Here is a 15,656-nt window from a genome sequence, read left to right as displayed (position 1 = left end):
TAGTGAAATCTGATGCTGCACCCAATACCACTGCTCCCAAATCCCGTAAGCTTGGCTGCATTCGCTGCACTTGTACCACCTGCCAATTCATGATCCCGGGACCTTCATTTAACCACCCCCAAACAGGCAAAAAAATGGAGATACGTCATACCCTTTCTTGCAATTCCCAATACACGGTTTATCAAATAATCTGCCCATGTGGATTATCCTACATTGGGAAAACTGAGCGTACGTTCAAAGAACGTATGGCTGGACATAGATCCGCCATCAAGAAAGCCCTGCTGTCTGGTAAAAGTGACCAGCCGGTAGCACGTCACTTTGTGACCCATAAACACAGTGCCACCTCCATCAAATATAGGATGATTGATCACATCCCCCCCACACTTCGTGGGGGTGACCGTGGGTCTGCCCTTATGAAATGTGAGGCTAGATGGATCATCCGTCTGGGCACTGTAGCACCATACGGACTCAATGAATATTCTGGTATTTCTGCCCTACTATAATTACTCTATTTGCGCTACTTATATATATATTTGTATTGCAGTACAGTATATGTTCTTGTGCATTGTGTCTAATCTATATTTTGTATTTTTTTCTGTATTTCTCTATAACAGCGAGTGATGGAGCTGTAGCAGTAAGCGTCTGTAGCAGCATGACAGCTGTGACCCCCCTTCTTTGTTTATTCTGTTCCCTTGGTGATGGTGAGCACGCTCTTTCTTGGTACGCCTGTACGCCAGCTGCGTCTGACGTCACGGGTATGCGCCAACGGGACGCGCATCGCTCCCGCTCTGGCGCCGGTGTCACTGGGTGTTATAAAGGTATGTACCTGTTTTGTATATCTTCAGCCTGATGACAATGCCCGCCGTGGCATTGAAACGTTGCTGTTAAGCTTCCCAAATAAAATGGTTGAAGCTTTCTGAAGTTACCGTCTTATTGTTTTGGAGTGCCACACTGGAAACTGTTCGTTGTATACTACTTATGTGAAGGCACCCAGCCAACTGCTCATTTAGGAGGTGTGCCGGGCCAGACAGTCTCTATATATATATATATATATATATATATATATATATATTTGCAGAACAGAATCTCCAATATGCGCTAATAAAATAACTAGTCGGTCGCTGTAGACACTTAGTTCCCCACTAGTAGTAACTAACCTTACACATAAACACCAACAATAGTGTCTTCAGCGCCCTATACTGTGTGATGTCATAAACAATAATTAATAGATAAAACTAATAAATGAATTTAAGAACAGAGAACACTTGTAGCTTCTTGTTTCTTGTGGAATAATTTTCTTTTTATTTTCACAGAGCTTTAAAACAGTAGCCAATGCGTTTCGTCTCACTTGGGCCCTTATTCTGATCGGTGCGGTAATATCCGCGTGCGTTCATGCCGCCAATGTTTTGTGTCTGCGCATGTGCAGAGGCGTCTCTGCGCATGTGCGAGCGGGGCGTACGGCCAAATCCCGCATGAAATGTGGACACTCCGAACAGGGGGTGGAGAGGGGCGTGAAGGGCTATTTGGGCTCATTACTATATGCATACGCCCCGCGTTTCATGGGCGTTCCCATGAAAACGCTGGGCGTACGTATGGTAATGCGGCCGTGACGCACGTGTAGGGGGCGGACATATGACATCGCCGGATGTCAGCTGCCCGCCCAGATCCCTGCTTTTGCACGAAAAAATGTCCGTGTGGTCTGAAGTTGCGGGAGCTGGTGGATCACTCGGTCCTGCATTCGATGGTCTGCGACCATCGAATGATGGGGGAGGTTCCCTGAGATGGAGGAGGCGTATTCCGTGAAAAATACACGTGCGGTCCGTTCGGCCAGCTTCTTACCGCGTACGGACGGAGTTGGCGATCCGTTTGGAAGGCGGGGTTTCGCACGCACGGTCCTGGCCGCATATTCGGATCCGGCCGCACCGATCAGAATAAGGGCCTTGGAGACTTCATCAGGGGTTTTTTCTCTAAAAAATACATAGTACACAATTGTTTTAGACATCACAAAATATATACATAATACAAATAAAAATCAATTCAAATATATACACAACAATTTACACCCAATTCATGTACATATATATATATATATATATATATATATATATATACAGTATATATAGGGAAGTTCGGTCCAGCACTCCGTGCAAATGAAGTAAATATATATATATATAAGATTGTGTTTCTAGCTAATATATATGGTTAGATATTATATGTTCATGCTTGATTTTAATTTTGATATATTGATTATATAGTCATTAAAAGATATTTAATCATACCCGCCTATTTTGGTATTTAGCGCAGGTTATTCTAATGATCAGTATGTATTTGTGTGTGTAAGGGGTAGTTAGTGTATGTGTAAAGGGTAGTTTGTATACTAGGGGCAGTGGGTGCTGTGTGTGTATAAGAGGCAGTATGTGTGTGGCGTGTGTAAGGGGCAATATATTTGGTATTTGTGTGTATAAGGGGCAGTATGTGTGTGGTGTGTGGTGTGTGTAAGGGGCAGTATATTCAGCATTTGCGTGTAAGGGGTAGTATGTTCGGCATTTGTAGTGTTCACTCTAGGATTTTTTAGGGCAGGGTGCAACCCACCGAGCGGGCACCCCCCAAGGGTTAGATGGGGGGCACCTGGAATAGCTGACCTGCCGCTCACAGCCTCAATGCAGAAAACACTTATAATATGTATCCTAATTTCAGGCTGCCAGATTATCTATTTGTGCATGCATAAAGCTGTCATCAGCGGGCATGGAGTGTGTGTTCTATGCAGTGGTTCAAGTAGAGATTTGTTCTTAGTGGTACTGATAGTGCGCAGCCACATTTTGCCCGCTGTAGTGCTGCTGCTGCTGCTTAATGCCCCCTGTAGTGCTGCTGCTTAATGCCCCATGTAGTGCTGCTGCTTAATGCCCCCTGTAGTGCTGCTGCTGCTTAATGCCCGTTGTACTGCTGCTGCTGTTTAATGCTCCCTGTAGTGCTGCTGCTTCGTAATGCCCCCTACAGTGCTTCTGCTTAATGCCCCATGTAGTGGTGGTGCTGATGCTGCTTAATGCCCCCTGTTGTGGTGGTGCTGATGCTGGTAAATGCCCCCTGTCATGTTGGTGCTGATGCACAGCAGCGAATGGATGTTTTGCATAAACATCCATTCGCTTTGCTGGGGTGTCCCCCCACATCATTCGATGGTCGGTGACCATCGAATGATGTTTAGCGTGTACGCTTATATAAGTGACTTTTGAGTTACTTACATTTGCGTGCACACTGGCGTGATATGGGCAGGCAGCTGACATCCGGTGATGTCAGCTACCCGGCCCACACACCCGCGTCACTGCCTCATTATCATGAGAACGCCCAGCGTTCTCATGGAAACGCCCATGGAACGCTGGGCGTTCCCATGTGGTAATGGGGCAGCCCGGCGCCCCCCGCCCATCTCTGCCCCCCCTCGCTGCCATGGGTGGGTGCACCCGGCGACCTGAAAGGTCGCCATGGGTGCACGCACCATGCGCCTGCACATGCGCAGAAACACGCCTGCGCATGCGCAGACGCACAACATCGGTACTGCGTGCGAATGCGCCGAAAAGGGGGCGGGGCAAATGAGGGCACGGCAATTAGCGGCAACCTCATTTTCATACGAGAATAGACGCGGTGCGCATGCGCACAGCGTCTATTCTATTAGATTGGGGGGTCTCCCAACTGCCACCCCCCGCAGCGGGACAATGCCTGCCGCGGGTGGGACAGCGGGACAGACGCCAAAAATCGGGACTGTCCCGCTGTAATCGTGACAGTTGGGAGGTATGTTATTATAATTGGGTTTTTTTAATTGAAACATTTACAAACCTTATATTTAATAAAACTAGACAAACATAAAAAAACTGTTTTCATAAAAAGCCTTTTTGTGCACAAGAACCATAGAGCATGCCGTGTAATGTTTAGTACTATGGATTACGCACAAGGAGGTTATTTTGGTTCACTCCTGGCAAATTCCTTCTTAGATGGACAAAACCATGTGCACTGCAGGTGGGGTAGACATTACTTGTGCAGAGAGAGTTCGATTTGGGTGGGGTTTTACTTCAAAGTGAGATCTATATTGCAGCGTAAAAATAAAGCAGTCAGTATTTTCCCTGCACAGAAACAAAATAACTCACCCAAATCTAATTCTCTCTGCACGTTACATCTGCCCCACCTGCAGTGCACATGGTTTTGTCCATTTGAGAAGGAATTTACCAAAAAAAACAGTGAACCAAAATAACCCCCAGTGTCTGTATAGTGCCTTCCCCCAGCTAGATTGACTGAATCAGCCTCTTCCCTCGCATTATTTGTGAAAGTCCCTCTAAGAAGGGGTTGGGGTGGGCTGAATTTCAACACTAATCCACAATGAGAGTGTCTGAGGGCAGTATTCAATGAGAAAAATTCTCCGTGTTTTATGGAGAATTTGTGCTTTGTTCACCTTGGACGGAGCATTTTGCTCTCCAAAAGCGAGCAACCCTATTCAATGTGAAATATTCTCCGTCTTTCTAAGTGATTTTCTCCGTGTCTCTCCGTGTAGCAATTCTCCATCTTTTGATGGGGAGCTGGAATGTGAACTTTTAAACTAAAAGGTTTTTTTTTTTTAATTTTGGTGTAAAAAAATCAGGTTTTTTTTTCTGTGAAGGGGCATGTTATTTTTATTCATGTGCTTATAGCACATGAATATATATTTAATTTTAAAAAAAATATTATATATATATATTTTTTTTTTTTTTTTTTACACAGTGCAACCAGCAGGGGGCCGGAGCGCTCGAGCCGCTCATTAGATATTCATATATTCACTGCACCCGATCGTTAATATGCACGATCGGGTGCAGTGAATACTGGGTTCCCCGCTGGCTATAGGTGGGGGCAGCCTGTGCTGCCTGGGTCCCGGGGAGCCCCCCTACCCTCCACATTCCTCTGGAGCAGCCAGGGAGACTTTAATCTCTCTGGCTGCTTCCGTCCCCCGGCTCCCTGAAAGCTCCCTGCCGCGAACGCTCGTCCGCTGCAGGGGTTAAGACTCGCCGCGAGTGGCGGCGAGCATCAGCCACATTGAATAGTGGATAAAGTGCCGTGACGGAGAATCTCCAAACATGGAGAATCTCCGCAAAAACACGGAGAGTGCATGGAGAGCGAAATAAAACGCTCTCCATGCACGGAGAATTTTCTCATTGAATACTGTCCTGAGACGCTGTAGCGACTCAAGTTTCTGGAATGGCCCTACGGCTGCCTCTGGATGGGAGCACTCTCTACATACACATCACCATGTGGCGTAGGCTAGTGATTAACTGTGCCGCTTTACACGCTGGAAACCTGTGTTCGATCACTGTTATTTTTTAAACTGAAACATTTATGAAAGTTATATTTAATAAAACTAAGCACACACAATTTTTTTCACTCCATAAAAGCCTTTTTGTGCGACTCCATGCAGCAAGAACAACAGCATTTGTTACAGAGTCAGTAGCATTGGTGTAAAAGCATGCTATCATAGCATTGCTAAAGCTTAACCCTATGAATAAATGAAAATGACCTTAAAGCTGAATTTCTCTGGTTTAGGTGGTCCAATTGGCTCAGAACTGGGTTCGTATGGAAGACGAAACGTGGTTGGTCTGAATTAACGGGTCCATTCTAGTCAATGGGGAAAAGTGGGTCTATTTTGCAACCTGATATCTGAAGATTTCAAAAAGTGACATCTGGTGGATGATCACTGGTATTGCACTCATCCGGCAGAGCCACCGCCAATTGCCAAGCTGTTAAAATGTATTGCGATGCTTTGCGCCATGGGCCGTCATAGCGGGCTGGCAGTATAACCGCCATAGGTAGGCTGAATGAGCGGCGCTACATCTATACCACCACATGTACTTTTCAGTATATACTTCACATACAAATAATCAGTCATCATAGTTTTATTAACTGTATAGCAAAATTAACATTTCCATCAATATGAAAATGTTATTAATTAAATTCAAGTCAATTACAGATCATTGGTTTTAGTTCGTAAGACCAAATATTCTCTTATAGTACTGTATGTATTATTTTACTTACCTAATCAAAATTACTCAAATTAAAACTATTATATCTAAAGAAAAAAAAAAGTTAAACTAGATGGGCCAAGTGGTCCTTATCTGCGGTCAAATTGTAAGTTATGTTTCTATGTAACTAGCGTGGTCACTGCCCACTACACAAGAAAGCAATCCTTAAACTGTGTACACATGGGGGCGATAGGGACTGAAATCGCTGGGAATATGGTCCCTGGCTGCCGTTTTCAGCCCCGTTCTAATCGCTGGTCACAGGAGCTTGCTCCTGCGACCAGCTGATTCCCTCTGTGGCACCGCCCGGCAGAGGTTCCCTTTCATCAGCGACCATCTCTCCCGTGTGTACGGGGCTTTAATGACATCTCAACATTACTAGTCAGAATGTGGGCCAGCAGCTGATTTGGGTACACACTTAGGCCTTTATTCACATCTGATCGCAGTACAAATTTGTTTGGAAAATGGGCAACACCATGTGCACTGCAGGTGGGGCAGATGTAACATGTGCAGAGAGTTAGATTTGGGTGAGTTATTTTGTTTCTGTGCAGGGTAAATACTGGCTGCATTATTTTTACACTGCAATTTAGATTTCAGTTTCAACACACCCCACCCAAATGTAACTCTCTTTGCACATGTTACATCTGCCCCACCTGCAGTGCACATGGTTTTGCCCATTTTTCAGACAAATTTGTACTGCAATCAGATCGGAATTTCCAAAGCTCAGTACATTGAAGATGACTGTCGATGTGATGTCAGAAGCCATTGGCAAAGGCTGGGATTCCGTCTGTCGGCACGTCCAGCCAGTCGGAAACCAGGATTGAATACCCCGCCCCCCCCCCCCCCCCAATGGTTTATTTACTAATGAAAATTAAGACAAGTGATGTTGCCCATACCAACCAGATTCTGTAAATTCTCTATTGCAGCCTAGAAAATGATTGACAGAATCGATTGGTTGCTATGGGCAACATCACCTCTTTTCATGTTTCGAAGCTTTAGTACATTTACCCCTAAGAATATCAACATTTTAAATATTATTCACAATTTTCACAATCAGCATGGTAACCGGGGTGCCGGATGACGCTCTGACAGTGGAGATCCCGACTGCTGGTGCTCCGACAGGGGGGGTCCTAACTCACAGGGGCTATGCTCCCTTGTTGGGGTCCACCACCTCCATTGAGGAAGAATAGAACCTGTAGCGAGCCACCGGGCCCACAGCATGGCGGCTTCTTTGCGCTCACCCCCCTGTCAGAGCACCAGGAGTCGGGATGCCGACTTCGGGATACCCACTGTCGGAGCCCCATACCACACCTAGCAACCGTGTGACTTTCTATTGATATACTAAGCATCTCTAACCGTTACTTAAAATCAATTAAGAGAAAAATAGTCTGCGCCTTTAAATGTCTTAGTTTGCAGTAAAACTTGCAGTGTGTTTGGACACCTTAATGTGATAGTACATTATTTTTAACAATCTAGTTTTCAGTGCATGGATATAGAGAAACAAATTGACTTGGTCAACGGATTCAGCTTCTGTCTCCAAAGTATCTCAGTATCATGTCACGATATCTTGTGTTCCTCTCATTCAGCCTAATCTCTATCATACTGTGCAAAGTGACTTGTTTGGTCAAGTTACCCAGTGTTTAGGCCAAACATACACATTTCCATGTGGGTGGCCAGCATACTTGCCTACTTTTGAAAACTAGTTTCAGGGAGATTATAGTTGGTAGGAGAATTTTGCACAGCGCCCCATTGAGGGAGCGTGCCATGCTCCTCCCAAAGGGCGTGTCTAGTTCCATATATGGAGAGATTGTGAAAAGAGCTTGTGAAAGTGGTACCTACTGTAGAAGCGTGGTTGTGTACTGCTACATCTGAGAGGAATCTTTGAAATGACATATCCAAATGTAGATGAGCCCCAAAGCAGTTAGTAAGAGCTACTATACTTGGGAAATGGTGCTGATGATTCAATGTAACTGTATCTGTCTCTCATTTCATTTTTCCCTAAAAATGTAACAGTTTAATGTGGGTTAGGATAAATGAGGGAGATTGCTAGACTAATGTGGGAGAGAGGGAGATTGCTGCTATTAGAGGGAGTCTCCTGCAGAATGCAGGAGGGTAGGCAGCTATGGTGGCCAGTTAGACCTGCATCAGTCTGCTGAGGGTTGACTTTAGATCATAGATATCCAAGACTTTTACAGAATATATTTATCTTATACCAACTTGCTTCTTTTCCTTTTACTGTGCAGTTTAGGTAAAGTTGTTTAAAAATCAAGAAACACAAGCTTTGATTTAGAAGAAGCCAAAGAAGTGGGAGAAAACCCTTTAATTATTATCATTGAAACTCCAATTGAGGAGACTTTGAACTTGACGTTTTCTATTATAAGAGCCCAATGAGAAGACAAAATATTTTAGTAAAATATATATATATGAAAAAATGACTTTATATATAAGGCATGTACTGTATATAAATTGACCATATACAGCCTTATACGGCCACTACGTCTACGCCAACTAGGTCGACAAGCATTGGGTCGACTCTACTAGGTCGACAGGCAGCAAGGTCGACATGTGTCTAGGTCGACAAGTCATTAGGTCCACACAAGCATTAGGTCGACATGGGCTAGGTCGACAGTCAAAATGTCGACACTGGGTTTTTCACTGTTTTTTGAGCCAACATGTGCCGACAGGCGGTATTTCATGCCCTACCATCCACTGGGGCGTGGTGGAAGAATAAAATAGTGTGCCCGAAGCATTGCGAGCGAAGCAAGGGGATGCGATGCACTTTAAACTGTGCCCATGTCGACTGTGTCGACATTCGGGTAAAAAAAACCATTAACAAAACCCATGTTGACCTTTGGACGGTCGACATTGCCCAGGTTGACCTAATGCTTGTGTTGATCCTAGACCCATGTCGACCTAGTTGGTGTAGACCTAACAACCCACACCCGTATTCAGATACACTGTAGGAACAAACATTTTGCAAACATTTCTTTATTAATACCATGCAGAAGGCAAGTGGTGTGTGGTATGTGAAAACATGGCACCATGTCAATGAATTTGTTGTTAAATCCCAGTCAATATCCCTGTGTGAAGCTAAAAACTTCAATACAGCTGCTGACATTAAGATCATTTCTAGTTGAATTCTTCACAGGAAACCACATTACAAAGCCTGACCACAGGGGCTGGGGAGGCTACACATTGAAGGATATACTTTGAAAAGAAGAGTCCCACGCATGATCTAATATAGTTCCTATGAAGGGAGGACCTATCATTTGTACTGTCTATTCCCAATTACACAAGGAAATCATTGCCTGTTTTAGAGTAGAGATGTGCGGACTCCGATTCCGGAGATCCAAGCCCACACGAACGTCATCAATCCGAGCCCGGTTCCGAGCAGTGCTCGGAGCTTCCTGCCTGACTCGGATCCGGGCGCCCAGGCAAAACGTCATCGCCCGGCGACGGATTTCGCGAGGCTTTAAATAGCAGCTCCCGCGCCCGCCATCTTCACCCCAATCTAGGAGCGGGTTGGGAGAGGGTGTGTTGGTGCTGCTGCTGGGGCTTGAACTGAATTTGTCGCTGGGGCTGTCTGCTGGGGCCAGTCTCCCTCAGTGCTGCTGTGTACTCTGTCCTCCTCTCTGCTTAGGGTGGGATCACCCCAGCAAAGGACAGTCAGCTGTGTAACAGTGATAATAACTAATACCACTTTTACACCAGAATACCGGGTAGGACCCGGGAAATCGAACACGGGAAATTGCCAGGGCATGCCCTGCCTCAGACCCCATTTACACTGCAATTCAATCCGGGTTATTCCCGGGTAAGGCCCTTTCACACTAAAAACGGATCAGCCCTGTCTTTCCTTGCTGGTGTCATTAAAAATGGACCTTTGGGCTGTTTGAGATGAGGTCACAAGAAAGGGAAAAGGGAGGGAGTGAGTTCTGCTCCCAGCATTGCAGCAAAGATGGCAGACGGAGTAGCTGTGTTGCAGTTTGTGCTGTACTTTTCAGCAATTGAGAGTTTGAAGCAGCTTCTCACCCTGTGCTACTTGCTTCACACTTGGAGGAGGAGAGCACAATTCTTGGCTGAGAGGTCTAGATCTCGACACCAATATTTGTGCCGAAGGAGAGAGCGTGGTAACGCTGCTGCTACATGCGCCCTGTGCCGGTCTCCAGCAGATGACATCATCTGCCAGAGCCGCAGAAGCACCAAACAGCTCTTTGCGCCCCTCTACCCACCAAATAACCCGGATAATGACCATTTACACCACCCTGAGCCCCGGATAAGCCTGTGTCCGACCCTGAACATTTGCCGGGTCAGATTCCCGGGGAACAGTACCCGTGTTATTTTTTTTCAGCCCATTTACACCATGCCCTGCCCCGGACTGGAGCGGCAATATCCCGGGTCCAACCTTTGGTGTAAAAGGGATATGATACTGCTGTGTGTGTGTGTAATTGTGTACTTGTAGTACTACTGTATTCTCTGTGCTGGGGCCTACCTCTGGTGCTGTGCTGTGCATATAATAATATTATATATATATATATTATATATAGTCCACTGGTGCTGCCTGCTAGTGCCTGCACTGAATAGAGGCTGCCAGTACCTACTCAGTCCACTGGTGCCACTGCCAGTGCTACTGCCTACCTAGTAGTACCTACCTACTAGGCTATTATATTTAATTAATAAATAATACCTGTCCTGCAGTGCTATAACTGTAATTAATTCCAGGCTGCTGGTGCCCTGCCAACCAGTACCTACTGCAATATAATTATTATTATAATATCATTCTGCTGGTGCCTACTACTGCCGTATCTATCTGTCTTGAGCCTAGTACTGCCATATCTACCCGTCTGGTGTCTGGTACTGCCGTATCTACCGTCTGGTGCCCACTGCCAGTGCTACTGCGTACCTAGCAGTTTCTACCTAGGCTGATATATTTAATTAATAAATAATGTGAGGTGTTCAGAATAGACTGGAAATGAGTGGAAATGAATGTTATTGAGGTTAATAATAGCGTAGGAGCAAAAAAGTACAATCATTTAAATGGCAAATTAATGTGGTTTTTACATTTTAAATTATTGTTGCTTTAGATCTTAGAATTAAATCATCAAAAAAGTTGTGGTTGACTGAAACTCATAGGCTGTCACATTTACCCTGTTTCTATAATTATATTGAGTATTTATTGGACCAAGTGTATACAAACAATTGTAGGACAAAGAAGCCTATGTAAAAATATACTATATGAACAACATAACTGAGACAACATTAACACACACACACACACACACACGTACACCACCGGTTTTCCCGGAACCTCTTTTATTCCGGAACATTTTCTGCACATGGGCGTAACACACAATACGCAAAAGTGTCACGGTACAGCTTCCGTGGTCACTGCAGGTAACAGGTAGGTAGGGCTGTTATGGTGTCCAAGGTCACAGCAAGTACCACACATGGGCAGAACACACAGCATAAGCAAGTGTCAGGATTCGGTCATTAGGTCTACAAGCAGATGATCTACAAGAATTAGGTCGACATGGGTTAGGTTGACAGGGTCATTAGTTCGACATTGGGATGGTCGACATGGGATTTTTCAAATTTTTTTGAGCCAACATGTGCCGGTATTTCATGCCCTACCATCCACTAGGGCGTAGTGCAGTGGTGGGCAACAGGCGGCCTGCGGGCCGGATGCGGCCCGCGATCCGCTTAGGTCTGGCCCGCCGATCTAACATATATTAGTATGACAAGCGGCTGCATAGCCGCTTGTCATTGACATCATACTGTTTACTCTTTTTTTAATGCCGCCGCCGTTAATGTCCGTCTGTGCATGCCGCGCACAGCATTACAGGGAGCGTGGGAGGGGACGTGATGACGCTGCAGCTGCCTCCCCGCCATTGGTTGGCGCGACCGCGTCACCGCGTCCTCTCCCACGCTCCCAGAAATGCTGTGCACGGCATGCACAGACGGACATTAACGGCGGCGGCTGTAACAGAGTGTCGCCGGGTACCCTCCCAGGCTCCAGGAAGTTCTGTGCACGGCAGGCACAGACAGGCATCAACAGCGGCGGCAGCAGTATTAAAGTTTCTCCGCGTCCCCTCCCAGGCTCCCTGAATCGTGTACAGGGCGGGTGCAGCAGGATTTTTGCCATGCACATCTATGAGGTGGCAAAACGGCAGCTAAGTAAGCAACAGGCAAATATTTTATGTGCATTAGTGTTTATATATATATATGGTACTTATGTAGTATCTGGGCTGCCGATTTAGAAATCGGATCGGATCGCATCGTATCGTATCGCATCGCATGCGACCAAATCGTATGCGATGCGATGGTCAAGATTTTTCCATAGGATTCAATGTTAAAATGGTCTGAGTCCATTTTAACATAGAATTCAATGGGAAAAAGGGGTCCTTTTCCTTTCCCCACTATCCAAGTGGGCATGGAGTTGGATATAAACCTGTGGCGAGCGTAGCGAGCCACCGAGCCCGAAGCGTGGCGAGCGTAGCGAGCCCCGCGAGGGGACACAGAATACTTTTTAAGAAATATGCGTCCCCTCGCGGGGCTCGCTTCGCTCGCCACGCTTCGGGCTCGGTGGCTCGCTGCGCTCGCCACGCTATATAAAATCAACTCTATGCCCACTTGGATAGTGGGGAAATGAACAGGACCTTCTTAACATTGAATCCTATGCAACATCGTATCGAATCGCATCGCATCGCATCGCATCTGATTGTATGCCTTAAGGTAAGGCATACAATCACAAAATCGGCAGCCCAGATACTACATAAGTACCATATATATATATATATATATATATATATATATATATACACACACATACAGTGTGTGAATGTATATATATATATATATATATATACACACACATACACACCCACACAGTGTATGTGTATATATATATATATATATATATATTTATATATATAAAGTGGTGGACAACCGGCACTCACTCTCCTGGGTAACTGCCTGGGTGTCCGCGGTGGTGTGTGGATAGTGTGGGAAGGATCCGCATCACTCCAGAGGTCTTGGGCAACAAGTTTCTTTTTAATGAAAGTACAGGTACTGCATGCGATGAGCATGTCGACGTTAAATCTATAATGTATAAGTGTGTGTGTATATATTTCTGTATGTCTTGTAACATTCATAACAAATATTCTTGAAAAAATCTTAAAGCATTTTGTGATTATGTGTGCGGCCCTCGAATATTTTCTGGTTTTGATAAGTGGCCCCCCAGCCAAAATAGTTGTCCACCCCTGGCGTAGTGGTAGAATAAAATAGTGTGCCAAGCTTAGCGAGGCACTGTGCCTGAAGCATGGGGAGCGCAGCAGTGCTACATTTCAGTGTCCATGTCGACGGTGTCGAAATTCGAGACAAAACTATTTTGAAAAACCCCATGTTGACCTTTTGACTGTCGACCTTCCCCATGTCGACCTACAGTCATGTCAACCTTCCTGCATGTCTTCCTAAATGCATGTCGACCAAATGCTTGTCGAACATCATGCTGTCTACCTAATGATCCATACCCCAAGTGTCAGTGGGTACAGCTTCCAGACACTGCAGGTTACACAGCAGGCATCGGTGGGGCTGTTATGGCGTCCGCAGACAGTACAAGTGACAGTAGCGCACTAGGAGCATTAGCGCATTAGGAACACAATGAAAGCTAGTATAAGCACTGAGCTTGATCAAGTGTTGTTGGAATGGTTTTGATAATGTCGGAGTGATGGTGAAGACTTGTCGGGCATCATGGTACAGGAACAAGCTAGGTTGCACTATAAACACTAAAACTTGACTATGAGTGTGATTACAATGAAGGATGGCTGCATAGGTTTATGACACATCATGGAATTTCGATGCGTAAAGTGTGTGGTGAAAAACGGTCTGAAAACCAAGAAGCAGCTGAGTATGTGGTTGAGTTCAAAAAGCTTGTGGCTAACTAAAACCTCACCCCCAGCTAATTTATAATGCTGATGAAACTGCACTGTATTGGCGATGCACCCCTAGGAAAACATTATCAATCGAGGATGAAGAAGCCCCCACAGGATTTAAACAATCTAAGGACAGAGTTACTGTCCTAGGTTGCTCCAATGCTGCCGGAACTCACTAAGGGGGTTATTTTGGTTCACTCTTTCTGACAAATTCCTTCTTAGATGGACAAAACCATGTGCACTGCAGGGAGGGCAGATGTAAAATGTGCAGAGAGAATTAGATTTGGGTGAGTTATTTTGTTTCTGTGCAGGGAAAATATGGACTGCTTTATTTTTACACTGCAATATAGATCTTACTTTGAAGTAAAACCCCACCCAAATCTAATTCTATTTGCGTGTTACATCTGCCCCACCTGCAGTGCACATGGGGCCTTATTTTGGTTCATTCTTTCTGACAAAATCCTTCTTAGATGGGCAAAACCATGTGCACTGCAGGTGGGGCAGATGTAACATGTGCAGAGAGAATTAGATTTGGGTGGGGTTTTACTTCAAAGTGAGATCTATATTGCAGTGTAAAAAAAAAGCAGTCAGTATTTTCCCTGCACAGAAACAAAATTACTCACCCAAATCTAATTCTCTCTGCACATGTTACATCTGCCCCCCCTGCAGTGCACATGGTTTTGTCCATCTAAGAAGGATTTTGTCAGAAAGAATGAACCAAAATAAGGCCCATGGTTTTGTCCATCTAAGAAGGAATTAGTCAGAAAGAGTGAACCAAAATAACCCCCTAAGACACCAGTGATCAGAAAAAGTAAATGACCTAGGACTTTAAAAAGTGTATCCTGTAATTTACTGTGCAAATAAAAATGGATGGATTACCACTGAGTTAATGTTAGAGTGTTTTGAAAAGTATTTTGTGTCAGAAGCCGGATCGTACTGCACATCTTTAGGCCTATTCAGGGGTATTATTACTTCTTTCTTTCTACTGCCGATTCCTCTCCTTATGCAACCAAGCATCTGACTTTTTTTTATTCCTCTGTTACATTGTCTACCTGTCTTTAAGTCACTTTAAACAGTGACACCTAGATCCCTCTCCTCCTTAGTAGTTTCCATTATAGTGCCATTTATACTATATTTAGTCTTTGGATTTTTGAGACCCAAGTGCATGATTTTACATTAAACTGGAGGTTGACTTGATTGAGTCAATGTACTGAGTGTGAAATTATAGATATGGTTTTAAATCCTGCAAAAAGCATTGAAAGTGATGATAGTGACAGTGAAGAAGATGTAATTGAAATCCCCGCTGGTATTGACAAGCTGATTGAGATGACAAGTGAGCTAATCAAAGGACTAGAACAATGTAACTTTGTGACAGAACATGAACTAATGCATTTTCACTTGATGAAAGAAAAACTGTACAGGGAAAGGTCAAAACTTAAGAAACAACCTTACCTTGATGTCATGTTTAAGAAGCTATGCAAGAATGTGCCTCATAGCAGTACCTGTACACTAGCATCTCCAATTCCCCCAACTTCTAGAACAGGTCCCTGTTCCCCAGACATCCCAGATGCAAGTGTCCCAACTGAAATACTTCAAGCCCAAGCTGATGATTAGGTTGTAGGGGAATATGGGCTGTGGAAGGTTTAGAGTTGGACTGTGGAGGGTTTACAGTGGGTTATAATAGGAGTTGGGCTGTGGA

This window comes from Crinia signifera, chromosome 1, assembly GCF_055691185.1.
Source record: "Crinia signifera chromosome 1, ASM5569118v1, whole genome shotgun sequence".
Classification (NCBI taxonomy): Eukaryota; Metazoa; Chordata; class Amphibia; order Anura; family Myobatrachidae; genus Crinia; species Crinia signifera.
Note: the sequence above shows the minus strand (reverse complement) of the source record.